Source organism: Anomalospiza imberbis, chromosome 6 (assembly GCF_031753505.1).
Source record: "Anomalospiza imberbis isolate Cuckoo-Finch-1a 21T00152 chromosome 6, ASM3175350v1, whole genome shotgun sequence".
Taxonomy (NCBI): Eukaryota; Metazoa; Chordata; class Aves; order Passeriformes; family Viduidae; genus Anomalospiza; species Anomalospiza imberbis.
In genome coordinates this window covers 44,340,331-44,354,320 of record NC_089686.1, presented here as the reverse complement: position 1 = coordinate 44,354,320, position 13,990 = coordinate 44,340,331, and the positions used below count along the sequence as shown (strand labels likewise).

Genomic DNA, 13,990 nt, shown 5'->3' with positions numbered 1-13,990 from the left:
TCAAAACATGCCACCTGCTGTTTGTGAGAAGGGAGACATGTATAGTCAATAAACTAACCAAACTGGAAATGTATATGCATTGCAAAACCAGTCAAAAGTCCTGGGTGCCACAGGTTAGAATCTGACCTTGGTCACCGTACAAAAATCACCTGGCAACACTGCACTCTTAGAATCCTAGAATCATTAAGGTTGCAAATGACCTACAAGTAATAGACTTTAACCATTAGCATAGAACTACTGTGTTCACCACTAAACCTTATCGCAAATTGCTGCATCCACATGCCTTCTGACCACTTCCAGGGATGGTGATTCCAGCAATCACCTGGGCAGCTTGTTCCAGTGCCTGACAACTCTTTCAGTGAAGACATTTTTCCCAACATTCAGTCTAAACCTTCCCTGTTGCAACTTGAAGCAGCAGTTTCCTCTCGCCCTGTCACTTGGGAGAAGACATCAACTCCCACCTTGTGACAACCTCTCTAGACTGATAAGATCCCCCTGAGCCTCCTTTTCTCTAGGCTGATCATCCCCATCCCCCTCAGCTGCTCCTCAGAAGACTTGTGTTCCAGACCCTTCTCCAGCTCTGTTGTCCTTCTCTGGACTTACCCCAGCACCTCAATGTCTTTCTTGGAGTGAGGAGCCCAAAATTGAACTCAGGACTCATAGTGTGACCTCATCAGTGCCGAGTACAGATCCTTTCCCTAGTCCTGCTAGCCGCACTATTTCTGATGGCCAGGATGCCATTGGCCTTCTTGGCCACCTGGGCACTGCTGGCTCATGTTCAGCCACCATCAACCAGCATTCCCAGGTGCTTTTCTACCTGACAGCTTTTCAGCCACTTTCCCCCCAGCCTCTAGCATTACATGGGGTTTTTGTCACCCAAGGGCTGGGCCTGGCATTTCACCTTGAACCTCATGCAGTTGGCTTTGTCCCATTGATCCAGCCTGTCCAGACTCCTCTGCAGAGCCTTCCTACCCTCTAGGAGGTCAATGCTCCCACCCAGCCTGGTGTCATCTGTGGACTGACTGAGGGTACTTGATCTCTTGGCAAACTCTTCCAGCAGCTCCCTCAGTGCCCTTGGGTGGATCCTATCAGGGCCTATAGCCTTGTGTATGTCCAAATGTGTAGCAGGTCACTGACCTGTTCTCCTGAATTATGAGGGCTTCGTTCTGCTCCCCATCTCTGCCTTCCAGCTCAGAGGGCTGGGTATCTGGAGAACAGCCGATCTTGTTATTAAACACTGAGGCAAAGAAGGCATTAAGTAGCACTGTCTTTTCCACATTCTTTGTCATTATTGATCTGCAAATCTGCAAATGCTGTGGGCCAGCAAGACCAGAGTCTGGACAACCTTGTAGATTACTGCCTTCCATCCAGAGCCAAAGCATGCAATTGGCACTGCCTAAAAAAGCCACAGTGCAAGCAAACACCCCTGCTGCCTCCAGCTGAAAGTTCCTAACACAGGGCAAGGAAGGGTCTAGCCAGGCCAGCAAAACTGCTGTTGAAGTAGATTACAAGGCAACACCCAATATCTGCTTCATAAGAGCAATGATAACAGAGGAGGCCCCTGGGAGGAACCACTGCCTCAGTGAAAGGGAAAATTCCCAACGGAGACACCATATAACATGCTTTAATTTTTGGTCAGCCCTGAAGTGGTTGGGTGGCTGTGAGAAGGTGAGGTGTCCTGAGACTTTTCAGCTGGTACCTGGGCCTGGATGGCTTTTGGGATGCTATTGAGGCATTCTGTAACACAGAGGCAGAACTGCAGCCCTCTTTGGTGCTGTGCCTGCAGTCCTGCCCCAGCACTGCCTCCTAGATTGCCTGCCTGCTGCTGCAGAGCGATCCCCACGGTCCTAAAGGAGTCTGCAGGACAGCCACAGGTCCCTGGAAGGGCTGGGAGACGGCATATGCTCTGCAGAGAGGGAAGGAGGGAAGAAGGGGTTAAAGGACAGAGGGAGGGACGGTTACATTAGCAGATGTCCAGGGCTGAAAAGTAGGTCACCTATTTCTGCCTCGGGGGGTGATTGAAAATCGACACTACATCAGTGCACAAACAAAGCCGAGTAATAGAGCAAGGAATGAGCCTCAGAAGCCTGACAGAAATCCTCCAAGTACACACATAGCTTTTCTAACACACCCGACAGAGCTATTAATTGAGACTAATTAAAAAAAAAATTACCCACATAAACGTATATACAATCACATAAGAGGAAAGGCTAATGAAAAGGAGAAAAATTGAATGAAAAACACTCAATAAAAGCAGAATTTATTTTATTATCCATGGGCAAGGCTTGGACAGACGTTGCAGGTTTTTCTTAGCAGCCTTATGCACATTATTTAGGCCTAGATTCTCAAGGCTGAGTACTAACCCCAGCTGATGCCTTTGTGAGTCCTTGTAAGACAGACACTTGCAAAGACTTCTGAGCTGGTGGCCCTCAGGGTGCCTGTGTCTCTCAACATGAAAAGTTTCCATAGCATGACTGAAGCAGGTCAGGTGGTCTCTGCAAGGCACTCCCTTCCTCAGATGTTGAAATTACACGAACAGCTAATTGCAATCACCGACACTTTTCAGGAACCTAATCCCATGCTATGAGGGCAAGAAGGTCAGGACAGATGGGATGAGAAGGAGGTGAGATACAGGTGGGTTTCTCCAGTCAGGTCAGGGTAGAGTCATTCAGTATTTATATTCTCTAATTTATTAATTAAAAAAAAAAAAAAAAAAGGACAAATTCTGATAGACATAAAAGCAGCACTAGCACGTAATAATCACTCCTGACACGACATTATCCCCACAGGATAAAAGCTATTGGACTCACAGTAACACAAAAGATCTTTCAGGTAGGAAAAAAAACAATGGACTCTTACTGTTTTGTATAATTTGTTCGGAAAACAGAATATTTCTGAACTTTTATAGATTTTGAAATGCCTTAAAGAGAAACTTCTGAAATACTTTAAATGCTGCAGAAAACATATGGGTGTGGGATTTATCTGTTTGGGGTATCACAGTTACCAGGCACTCTTCAGAGCTCTCTGGTGTGGGATGTTCCAAGCATAGCTTAAAAAAGTCTTATTCCTTGACGTCCTATTTCTTTCACACCAACAGTGAAATAACTTTTTGGAAAGAAGCTGTCAGGTGAAATCCTCAAACAATAGGACTTAAATCAGCTATCTAAAATCCAGACTTGGAGGAAGACTCAGGGAGTGTTACACATTTGCTACAGTCAAGTCCTTGGTGAGACCAATTGAGTTTGAAGATACTTGTTCTCAAGCAGGGGCTGAAGAACTACCTTTGCATTCTGGCATCTTTCTTGAACCATCCTAAGGTTAGTTCAAGCTCTGTTCAGCCTGGATATGGCATCCTTAATGTGCCTGTGCCACGTTCCTAATTTAAAAATGCTTAAATAGCATAGTAAAGTGGGTCATGAGGTCTCTGCGAGGCATTTCCTATCTTAGAGATGGGAACTACCTGCAGAGGTAATTGCACTCAGACTTCTTAGGAGCCTAATCCCTTTGACAGGCACCCCTCATCTTTGCATACATGTTCTACAACATGAGGGCAGCAGGTCAGGATAGATAGGAAGAGAATGGAGCTGAGATAAAGAAAGCATCTTAATTTTCCTTGAAGTACTGTGAAGGCTATTTTTCCACCTTCTATTTTCTTTGCTCATTTAGTCATCGTAGTTCTCAAAAGATAGGTCAGCTAATCATAGTGGTCCTTCCTGGCATTGAGACAGGGAAACATCTTCTTTTGTTGCTTCCTACCCAGTGGAACAATGGGTTAAAAACAGAGTTTGGCTCTGAATTTCAAGGTTGAAGTACTTAAACTATGTGCAAATTTTGATCTTGACCAGTTTGGGGGAATGACATACCCTTTTTCGTGGTGGAGTTGAAGGGGAAGAAAGAAAAGAGAAATGAAAAGCTTAAAGCAAAAATAACCTGCAACTGCTGCTTATGACATGCACCTGATTAGATGACTGTGTTCACAAGTTTGCCTGGGTAATCCAGCCTGTTTCTATCATCTCTTTCGGTCCCCAGCCACCATTTCACAGAAACTCCGTAGTTACTAGGCAGCTGTATCATGGCTGGTTGGGAAATGACACAATATATGCACTTTGCACGCTTGAAAAGCACCTTAATTTTCCTAGGAGAAGTACCATGAAGATAATTTCTCTAACTTGTTTTTCCTCTGTGCTAGTTTAATCAGCTTAGCTATTAAAAGATAACACGGGTTTAGGACTATCATTAGACCAGAGTGGTCATGTGGTTATGTTGTTATTAGCACTGTTGCTGAACAGTGTGACATTTTTTTAATAGGTAACTACATAATAAAACCAGTACCTAGTGCACATCTAATGAAGCAGAAGAAAAATTAACACTCTCTCTCCTGGGATCTGTATTAAAGTACCTGTCTAGCAGCTTTCTGCTCTCTTTTCTCCTCTGTCATATTAGTATCTCTATCAAAAGCATTTAAGTGCTTGAAATGGGATTAAAACACTGCAGTCTAAAATTGCAATCCTGCAATCCCCCTGCTCAGCTGCTCTGTAAGCTTTAAGGTATCAAAAAGTCCCTGGGAGGGCCCTGAGAAGGTCAGACAGGTGACATCTGAATCATGGTGCAGAAGCTCTGTATCATTTGGCCTGAGTCCCCAGGAGTTCAGTTTGGTCAGCATCCCAAATCCTAGGCCTGCTTCCAGGATACTGGACTCTTTACAGCTCAAGAGTCTTTAGGTATGTTTTCTTTTGAAGCACAGCCAGAGGGAAAAGAAATGGAGATGGTGCTCCTTTTATACAAGTCTTAATGAGACTGTGATATAGCACCCTTTGCCATGGAAATTTCAATCTGCACCTCCCAAATGTACCTATAATCACCAGATTACAAGCTCTCCTGGGGTGGGAAGGTGCTGCCAGGCTCCTAACAGTTAGGACCAGTGAAGGACGAGCAGTGCTGTACACCAGTCATCCAAGACAATTTCTCTGTACCTGCACTGGGCACTGCACGTGTATGTTGTTTAACAGATATTAAATTAAGTTCTGCTCACCTTTATGGCTGGACTTGTGTTTCAGCCTCACATGCTTGTTGGAAACTATACATTATTTTTTTCTGCTTACAGTACACACTCTGTTTGTTACTAGAGCATAATTTGCTTCTGATGTTAATAACTGATGTACTCAGGTCTTCCCCTGTTCCCCATGATTCCTAAGTGTTACGTTTGGATGGGAGATAACCTCCAACCCTTTTATCTCAACAAAATAACCAAAAGGCTCAAGGGAAACCACCCTGCATACATAGGGGGACAGTGGTAGCACCAGGACCTAATGTTTAGGATCATTAGGGTTCCATTTCTTCACCCATTTTCCCATGTAATAAGGTTTATGGAGTTTCCAACAAACTATGTCAAATTGCCTTTTGACCATGTCCTCACCAATCACTGTTTCCTCTGCTTTTAGAAAATGGAGTGCTTTGCCCATACTGCTGGCACACCTTGCCAATCTTCAGCATCCTCTCAGAAAAAGAGAGGATCCATCCCAAGAGGGATGGGGTTGATTAGTCAGGACAGCTTTCCTGTGCAGCCACCCAGCAGGCTCCCATATCTGCATGCTGGGCTCACACTGTGCACTTTGCTGGCAGGTCAGCAATGTTAACAGGTCCTGTCTGCTTTTTGCTCCCAGGTGATATGCCATTGATTGCTAGTGCTGGGCAGGTGGGAGAAAAGGATGACCAATACTGATATATGGTCTCGCATGGAGATGGAAGGGGGATGGCTAAAGCTCTCAAGTGAAAACAAAATGGATTGGTGCCAAAACCTCCCTCCATGCCTTGGTTCTTTCCAGCAGGGCCACAAGCATGGTATGGAGGTCCAACCCTTACTCCCCAGCAGCTTTGCCTTAGAAATGCTAATAGGATCAGTGCTTGAAATGAGATTAGAAAACTGAACTTGAACATTTTGTTTCAACTAAATGGATTAACTTGTGGGTCTGGTGTAGTCAAACATCCATGTTCACCCTCAGCAGCATAACCATGAAGTTATTGTTCAGAAATGCTCCTTCTCTCTTTTTGAAGCTACTTAGTTTTTGCAATTTTAATAAGATGTTGAGCTAAACATTAAATCATTAAAATTCTTTAATAGGCTTTATTCTCTCCTGAACTGTAAGATGAACAATGGATTTTGTAAGGGCTATGTTTAAACCAGAGGTGTTTCTGTCTTGGCTGACCTTACTCTATAAATATTCTTTCAGTGTTAACAGAGATGGGGACTCTAGTGCAAGGCACCCAATTGTCCCTCTTTTTCTGTGTCTGTTTCCTACATGTAACTTGTAGTGCTCAGAAGAATGAACTTCAACCAGATTAAAAGAAGTTAAGTTATGACTTCATTTTATGCCTGAGTTGATTGAACAGCCAGATATCACCACTGGGGAGGTTCAGCTCTAGACCTGTGTGCAGGTGTTCCTGTTGCCTTGCAGGCACTGGTGCTTCCCTGTGCCTGTGGGAAACCCAAGTCTGCAAGCTGGGTAAACTGGAAACAAACAACCTCTCATAGGATCCCTCAGCTGCCCTGGGGGGCAAAGGGAAGACAACATGTTGGTAGGAACAGGACTATGGTTGTCTTGGCAGAGCTGAAGCAGAAACACACTTCACATGCTCGCGGTCTGACATTATGGCTCTGTAGGAGCAGCAGCAGCTAATGGTGAAATGCTGCTGAAAGGCTACAGTCCTGCCTGCCCTCCTCTGCTGTCACATCCAGCAATTGCAGAGCCACAGGACAAGCTGGCTTGGCAGGCTGTGCCACTCTTGGGAAGACAAGTTTGCTCTCCAAGGTGTGGCAGAGCTGCTGAGTCACAGCAAGCCCTAAGAAATGCTTCCCCTGGCACCAGCAGGGAGCCCACCTGAGCCCTCCAGCTCCTGGAGGGAGCACAGCTATGGCTGAAGGATTATAGATGCACACTGAGGAAACATGCTCAGCATCCTTTGATGGGGTGACAGTGACTGAGCAGGCTGATTATTTGTCATTTTTTATTTGCCTATCACTTTATGCTGAGGAAGTGGCTTCCTCCAGGGAGTAGAAGAATTCATCAGAAGTGCTGTCTCTCAAAGTGCCACAGGCAGCAGCCATCACCAAGTTATGATACTGACACTTGAAGCCCTAGCCTAGTGATTTAGTAAAACACCATCAAGCTTGAGGTTCATTGCCTAAAAGTTAGAGTTCCCTGCCAGCAATAAAATACTACAGTCACCTGAAGCAGGCTAGGTTTTTGTTTCTGATTTGCCTGTAATCACAGGCACAGGAATGGTGTGGAGATCTTCAGATTTGCACATAACTGCCAGGGATAAAGGACTAGGATTTCAGTCTTTTGCCTCTGGTTCAGCTTACTGTGTGATGTTGGGCAAGCCACAAAACCTGCCCATTTCCCCTAGCTGTTCAGTAGTGTTTTGAGATCCTCTTTGTAGACATGAAGTGTTTCTACCTTGAGGTAGTAGTGCCCTGCCATTAGCAACTTATATGAGTAATGGCAGTTCCACCTGGACAGTTGTAGTTCTAAAAAATAATTGCACAAAATCCAGATTTAGAAATACATTGTTAGGAAATCTCTAATATAAGAACAGGGCCTATGAAGTCCCAAACTTTTCTGGAATTGTGATGAAAATCAGATATGTGCCAGTGCAAATATTATCCTGCCTCTTCTGAGTTGAGATGCATCCCTTGCTGCCAGGGCACATTTGCTCACGATATAGGCTGTGTCCACAGCAGCACTAAGTTTAACACTTAGTTATCTGTGAGGACATGCTTAATATTTACAGGAACTATACTAGGTACCTAACTATTTTACTGTTGTAGCTGTTCTACACTCAAGCTATTAATCCCCTCTCCAGATACCACTTCTGATGCTTGCTATATTCTATATTCTATGTTATATATTATATATTAATTATATGTTATATATGTTATATATATTTTTTATAATATCATTATCCTTTTAACAACCCACCTGCTTGTCCTGGGGATGCCATTTAACATGGTACACTCATCCATCCATTGTTTAGACCCATTCTTTCCTGTTAAGTCTCTACTCACAATTTCCAGTGTCTTTCCTACACGCTGTCATTGACAACACAACTAGAACTGCCTCTACACACTTTATATTGTGAAATCTGCATTTGTTGTAGGTAGTGCCGGTACTCTCTTCTGGAACATACAAGTGGCATGACACAAAGAAAACCACCCCACAAAAAAAGCAGACACAGTGAAAGAAAACAAAAAGAAGACAGCTAAAATAAATGTGGAACAAATACAGTTTAGAGAGTAGAGAGCTTTCTGGACTGACCATCAGCTGAAATGTTGAATAAAGATACAGTGTCCCATTTCATGTCGACTGTTTTGAGGATAATCCTTTTTTTTTTTTTTTTTTTTTTTTTTTTTTTTTTTACATTTTACTAAATAAATGTGCTTACATGAAAAAGAAAGCAAAAATCAGGCTGTACACTCAGAGACCTAACTGTGCAGTAGATATCAGCAAATACATTTCATGCTGCTGCGTTTTTGCCATGTGTTTGTGACACATTAAGATCACATGTACCCATAACTGCTGCAGCTCCACTGACTTATTCAGGCAGAATGAGACGATCATGTGTCTGTGCTGGCAGCCAACAATATCCTATTAACAGAAACAACCCACCAGGCTCACAGCTTGGGGAGGGCTTCTGTTCACAGGGGTTTTGTAAAACAGGGACGTTTTACTGAGCAGTAATAGACTGATATATGAAGGGGGGCAAGCACAGGCACAGCTCTTAGTAGGATAATGCACGCTGCAACTCAGTCTTCGGGAGAGCCAGTAACGCCTGCAGAGAGGACAGGAGGCAAAGCTTGGTCAACTGGTGGGAAAGACACAGGAACACAAAGAAGGCTGACATTGTGGTCAGCTTTTTATGCAATAAGCATTATGAAACCAAGCACCTGAGCAGCTGGCAAGAGTTTCCTTTGGACAAAGCACAAAGGCCAGGCCACATTAGCCTGTTTGCAGCTATTGTAAATCCGGTAGCTACTTTTCCTTAGAAGCAAGTGTCTTAACCTATCTTTCTGTATTTAGAGAAACCCCAAGCAGCCTATATTATATTTTGAAATTCTTGGACAGAATTGTGAAGGAGATGTGGAGTCCCTCTCATCTGAAAAGAACACACAGAGAAAGGTAAGCAAAGGCTGTAAATAGTTTACACTGCTATTACACTGTCCCTTTGTCTAAACCCCAAGATTTTTTATGTAGAGACACGCTCCCATTAGCACCTTATTCTTGTAGACCAAGGTTTGAGCCCATTTCTAGCTGGGATCACTGAAAAAGGTGCTGCTTTCTGCAGCAGCACCCTCAATATTTGTCTCTTGTCTCTCTCACTAGCTTTGTCTTAATGGGAGCAGACCTGCTGATTGTTTTTCAGAAGGAAGTACAACTGTACTGAGCTTAACTTTGTCAGATGAGCATGTGAAAGATGTGAGGATACATTATTCACAGTGGAGTTGCTTTATCTGAGACTGCTGATTCATAATGAAGGTAAAGAAATATATTGTTTTCCCCTCTCTTCAGTACATGAAATAAACACAGTGCTACCCTTCAGTTTTCATGTCCTCTACATGAGAGGCCTGCAAGGACTGCCCTAATGCTAAACTATCATTTCAGCTCTGTTGTTTCTTTCTCCAGTGTAACTAAATAAATTGAGTCCTTGCCTTAACTAGCCCATGCCCTTTTAACAAGAAACCAGTCAAAACCACATTGAAACTTGACAAAATCCCATTGAAGCCAGGCAAAAGCCCACCAAAACCAGACAAAACCTGTGGACACCAGGCGAGTCAGGTACATCTGATGGTAACCTGGCTGGGCAGTGTCCAACAGGTGGACAGATGTCATCCTGACAGTGACGTTCTGAAACCAGGGAGGCTGCCATGAGGGGCCAAGGGGCTCGAGCCAAAGGGGTCACCGGCTTTTTGGGCAGAGGTGGTTCGGGAGGCTTTGTGAGGGAAGGCCAAAGCATCCTGGCTGACCAGAAATTGTTCACGCCTTTAAGACACAGGGCGCTCAACACGCGCCGTGGGTGTCCTGTGCCACTTGTAGGGCACAAGGGGCTGCCTGTTCAGGCGTGTGCCACCTGAGCTTTGAGCAGAGCCCCTTGCCCGCCGTGCTCAGCCAAGCAGGGCTGCAGAGCAGCAGCCACACCAGCGGCTCGCAGGTGGCAGACGGGGAGGCTTGCCAAGGCTGAGGCACGGCACCCGCCCTGGATCTCACACAGGTTCATTGCAGAGCACTTGGGGCTGTATCGGGAATAGCGTGGCCACGGGACCAGGGCAGTGACTGTCCCCCTGCACTGCTGAGGCCACATCTTGAGCGCTGTGTCGTTCTGGACCACTCACTACAGGAAGGACGCTGAGGTGCTGGCGTGAATCCAGAGAAGGGTCTGGAGCACAAGTCCTGTGAGGAGCAGCTGAGAGAGCTGGGGGTGTTCAGCCGGGGGAAAAGGAGGGTCAAAGACCTTCCCACTGTACAACCGCCTGAAAGGAGGCTGTAGCCAGGTGGGGGTTGGCCTCCTCTCCCAGCCAACAAGCAGGATAGAAGGAAATGGCCTGAAGTTGCACCAGAGGTTTAGACTGGATATTAGGAAAAATGTCTTCACTGAAGAAATTGTCATGCATTAAGAACAGGCTTCCCAAGAAGTGCTGCAATCAACATCCCTGAAAATGTTCAAAAGGCAGGTGGAACTTGGGGACATGGTTTAGTGATAAGCAAGGCGGTGTTGCCGGTTGACGCCTGGACTCGATCACCTCAAAGGTAGATCATTTCTGACCTTAACGATCCTATGGTTTTATAAAACACACTCTGCCGGATCTTGGGTGGCGTTAGAGGCCTCACGGGCACCTGCACGGCGGCAGGCTCGGGAACAGGCACGTCCCAATGGCGCGGAAGGCGGCCGGGGCCGGGGCCGGGGCCGGGGCCGGGGCCGGGGCCGCTCGGGGCCCCCGCGGCCCGCGCGCGCCGCCGCCCTGTTGTCAGGCAGCTCGGCGCCCGCGCGCGCCCCGGGGGCGTGGCCCGGCGCGCTGGCCAATGGCGAGGCGCGGCGGGTGAAGCTGCGGGACGGCCGCCACCGCTGGCTCCCGCCCCCCCCCGCCGCGGCCTCCGAGCGCCTCGGCTCCGGATTGGAGGGAACGGGTTTATTTTTAAAAGGAATCGGCTTTCTCTATTGGCCGAGAGAGACGCCCGTCAGCGTGACGTTGCCTTGTTGCTAGGCTGGGAAGGTGGGAGTCGACGTGCACCCGCCCCGTGCGCTGATTGGCCAAGGGGAAGCCGAGAGCCCGCCGCCATCCGCATCCCACCCTGTCGCAGTCGCGTAGATGGGAGACTGACGTTGACCTGGCGGCCAATGAGAGACCGAGCTCCGCACAGCACCCAATAGGAAGGGGCAAACCGCGGAGAAGGGCGGTGCCGGGGCGAGGTGATTGGCAGGTGGGCGGAGGCAGAGGAGGGCTCGCCGGAGCTGCCATGTCCGCCATCTTGGAGCGTCGGTGATGGTGGCGAGCGGAGGTTTTCCCGCCTGAGCGGAGGCACCCGGGGCCTGTGGCGGGGGACGCGCTGCCGAGGTACGGCCGGGACGGCGCCGTGATCTCCGCCCCGCCGCTTCCAGGGGAGCAGCGCTCCGGCGGCGGCTCCTCCGCGGCTGCGTGGGCCTGGCGCCCGCTCACGGCCGTGCGGGGGCTCCGGGCGCTGCTCGGGCGGCACCGGGCCGGGGCCGCCGGGGCCGGTCGTGCGCGGCCTCCCGCAGCCGCAGCGCGGGGCCCGGAGCGGCCGGGGCGCGGCTGCGGGGCGCGGGGGCCGGAGCGCGGCGGGGAGGCCGGGCCGCGCGGCGGAGCCCTCCCTGCCCGCCGCCGCTCCTGCCCCGGCTGCCGCGCGGGGCTTCGCGGCTGGGACCGGGGCTGTTCTGGGCCTTTAGCAGGGCGGCTGCTTGGAACTGCACTGGTGTGAGAGCGTAGCAGCGTTTGGGTAAGCTGTAACTGCTGTTAAATGCGTTTGGCAAAATCTCACTTAGAGCCTGCCGGTCTTTCTGGTTTTGTTTGTGTTGGTTGCTAAGAACTTTCCAAAGTGTAAGAGGGAATTAGTGTTTTAGTCTATTTAGTGTCATACGAGACTATCTTGTATGACATAAGTGCAATTGAGGCTAAAGATCATTTCTGTCAGCATAAACGTTGTTTAAGTCAGTGGGATACTTTGAATGGGTGTGTTGCTATTTAAAAAAAGTGTTCTGAGTGGAGAAAACTTAGGAGTAGGTGGATAGATTTTGAAAAGAATCCTTTGAGATGTTGACAACTTAAAAATGAAAGATTATGTTAGTTACTGGTGGTGGTATTACTTAGGTTTTGAATGTCCTTCAGTGAAATGAGTAAGTGTACTCTTAACAGTGCAGTGTGTTTTTGGATTGCACAAATACCTGTGTGGGTTTTTTTTTAATTTTTCTGGCATGCTGAAAGATGGGAAGTCTCTGTTTCAGTGTTCCAGAAAGATTGCTGAAGTTATTTGAACTGAATGGTCTATTTCCAGTGCAGCAGACATGCAGATAAGACTCTGATTATTTATCTCTGTGTTATTTATGTTTTCAGTAGCAAGACATGGACTAACTGAAGCTTGCAAGAGTTTCTTTATTATACAAGTAGAAAATAACACTGCAGAATTACCTTTCAGTATGTAAATTGCTAATGAGACACCATGCAAAAGTGATATCCAGTTTACATGTTTTTCTTGATAGTTTGTATTTTTAAGTACTTGTTTAGGGTCACTTAAATTACTTGTTTTGTCCATCTATGATATTATTTGAACATAAGGGATTCTTCTTATTTGCTTTCTGTTTGAAAAACAGATTGTGTAGGTATTGAATCCTGCACTGTCTGGAGTTACTAAAGGAATTTATTTTCTAAAACTAGTTGGAAATAGTGTTTTGGCCAGAAGAACTGTTGGTGAGGTCTTTTTACAATGACCAAGGAAAACTATGAGTGAATTGAAAGGTGTAGTTTAGAAATTCCAGAAAAGCAACCTGTTTAACAGGAATGCCTTTAAGTAGGGTAGTGCATTACAGCTTCTTTACAAGCCAGTTAGATTTGTAGGTAAGCTGCTGTAAGCAGCACAGCTTTGGATTTTTAAAAAATACAATTCAAGTAGCTGTTATTCCCTTATGGAATTAAAGATACTGAGTAGTTTATGTGTCTCTTCACAATACTGCCTGCAAACTGCTCACGTCTGCTGAGTTGCTGAAGTGAACAAAAGTGACTTTTTCCTTTGCAGTGTTTCTGTCTTGCGCTTAAAGGAGGTGATGCTATAGCCTTTGTACCACTCAGGGAATCAGATCATGTTCCAAGAGTGAAATTCAAGTGAATTAGTAGATGGAGCCTGAATTTAGCAGTATTAGAGCAGAAATTTGTGTATGTAGCTTTAGTATTGGCAGATGTTTAGAGAGTGAACTCTGTTGTTATGGCTCAACATCTTTGCTTATTTACTCAGCTTAAGCTTGACATGAATGTACTGTGAAATGCTAAAGAGCTGGCTCAAAACCAGCCAGTCAGAAGGGAGAAATGTGTTGAAGAAGTGTCTGGTCCCCTCCCATTATCCATTAATGTCCTGTTTTGTTCAAGTGCTTAAAAAGCCTTGCAGTATGTATTTAAATCCACAGTTAAAGATGGAAGCTAAAGAATGGCTTGTTGCAATATGGTTGCAAAGAGCAGTGTTTCAGCATAGTACATCATTGTCTTCACTTTTGTATTCACTTTTCTTGGGTAACTGAGTTAATTTGTGGCCTTTGGAACTATGGTGGAAACCATGGCTTTTGTGCTTGGGCAGAAGAGGTGCTGGTATGAGCACAGTGGTCTCTTTCTGTGGCAAGGTAGGATGGCTTCAGCAGGCTGTGTGCCCTCTAGGTTAGTCTTGTAGTCGCACCTTCACCTGTGGTCCTTAAACTTGCTGTGTACTCCAGTATC

General features: G+C 46.4%; 1 protein-coding gene and 1 long non-coding RNA gene across 18 annotated transcripts in view; both read left to right on the top strand.

Moving 5' to 3' along the window:
• Nucleotides 1-1,940: 1,940 nt before the first annotated feature.
• Nucleotides 1,941-9,596, top strand: LOC137475926 (uncharacterized). The gene is made up of 3 exons (XR_011000135.1): nt 1,941-3,317; nt 9,078-9,176; nt 9,381-9,596. It is a non-coding gene; the product is annotated as an uncharacterized lncRNA (long non-coding RNA).
• Nucleotides 9,597-11,353: 1,757 nt separating this feature from the next.
• PPP6R3 (protein phosphatase 6 regulatory subunit 3) overlaps nt 11,354-13,990 on the top strand; it is a 50,211-nt gene continuing 47,574 nt past the window's right edge. For 3 of the 17 annotated variants that reach the window (XR_011000130.1, XR_011000131.1, XM_068193785.1), the window contains exon 1: nt 11,364-11,608. The gene's annotated coding sequence lies outside the window, so the exon portion shown is untranslated. Of the gene's footprint in view, nt 11,609-13,990 lie in introns of all 17 variants that reach the window. The other 14 variants (XR_011000129.1, XM_068193787.1, XM_068193788.1 and 11 more) reach the window with 8 other exon arrangements.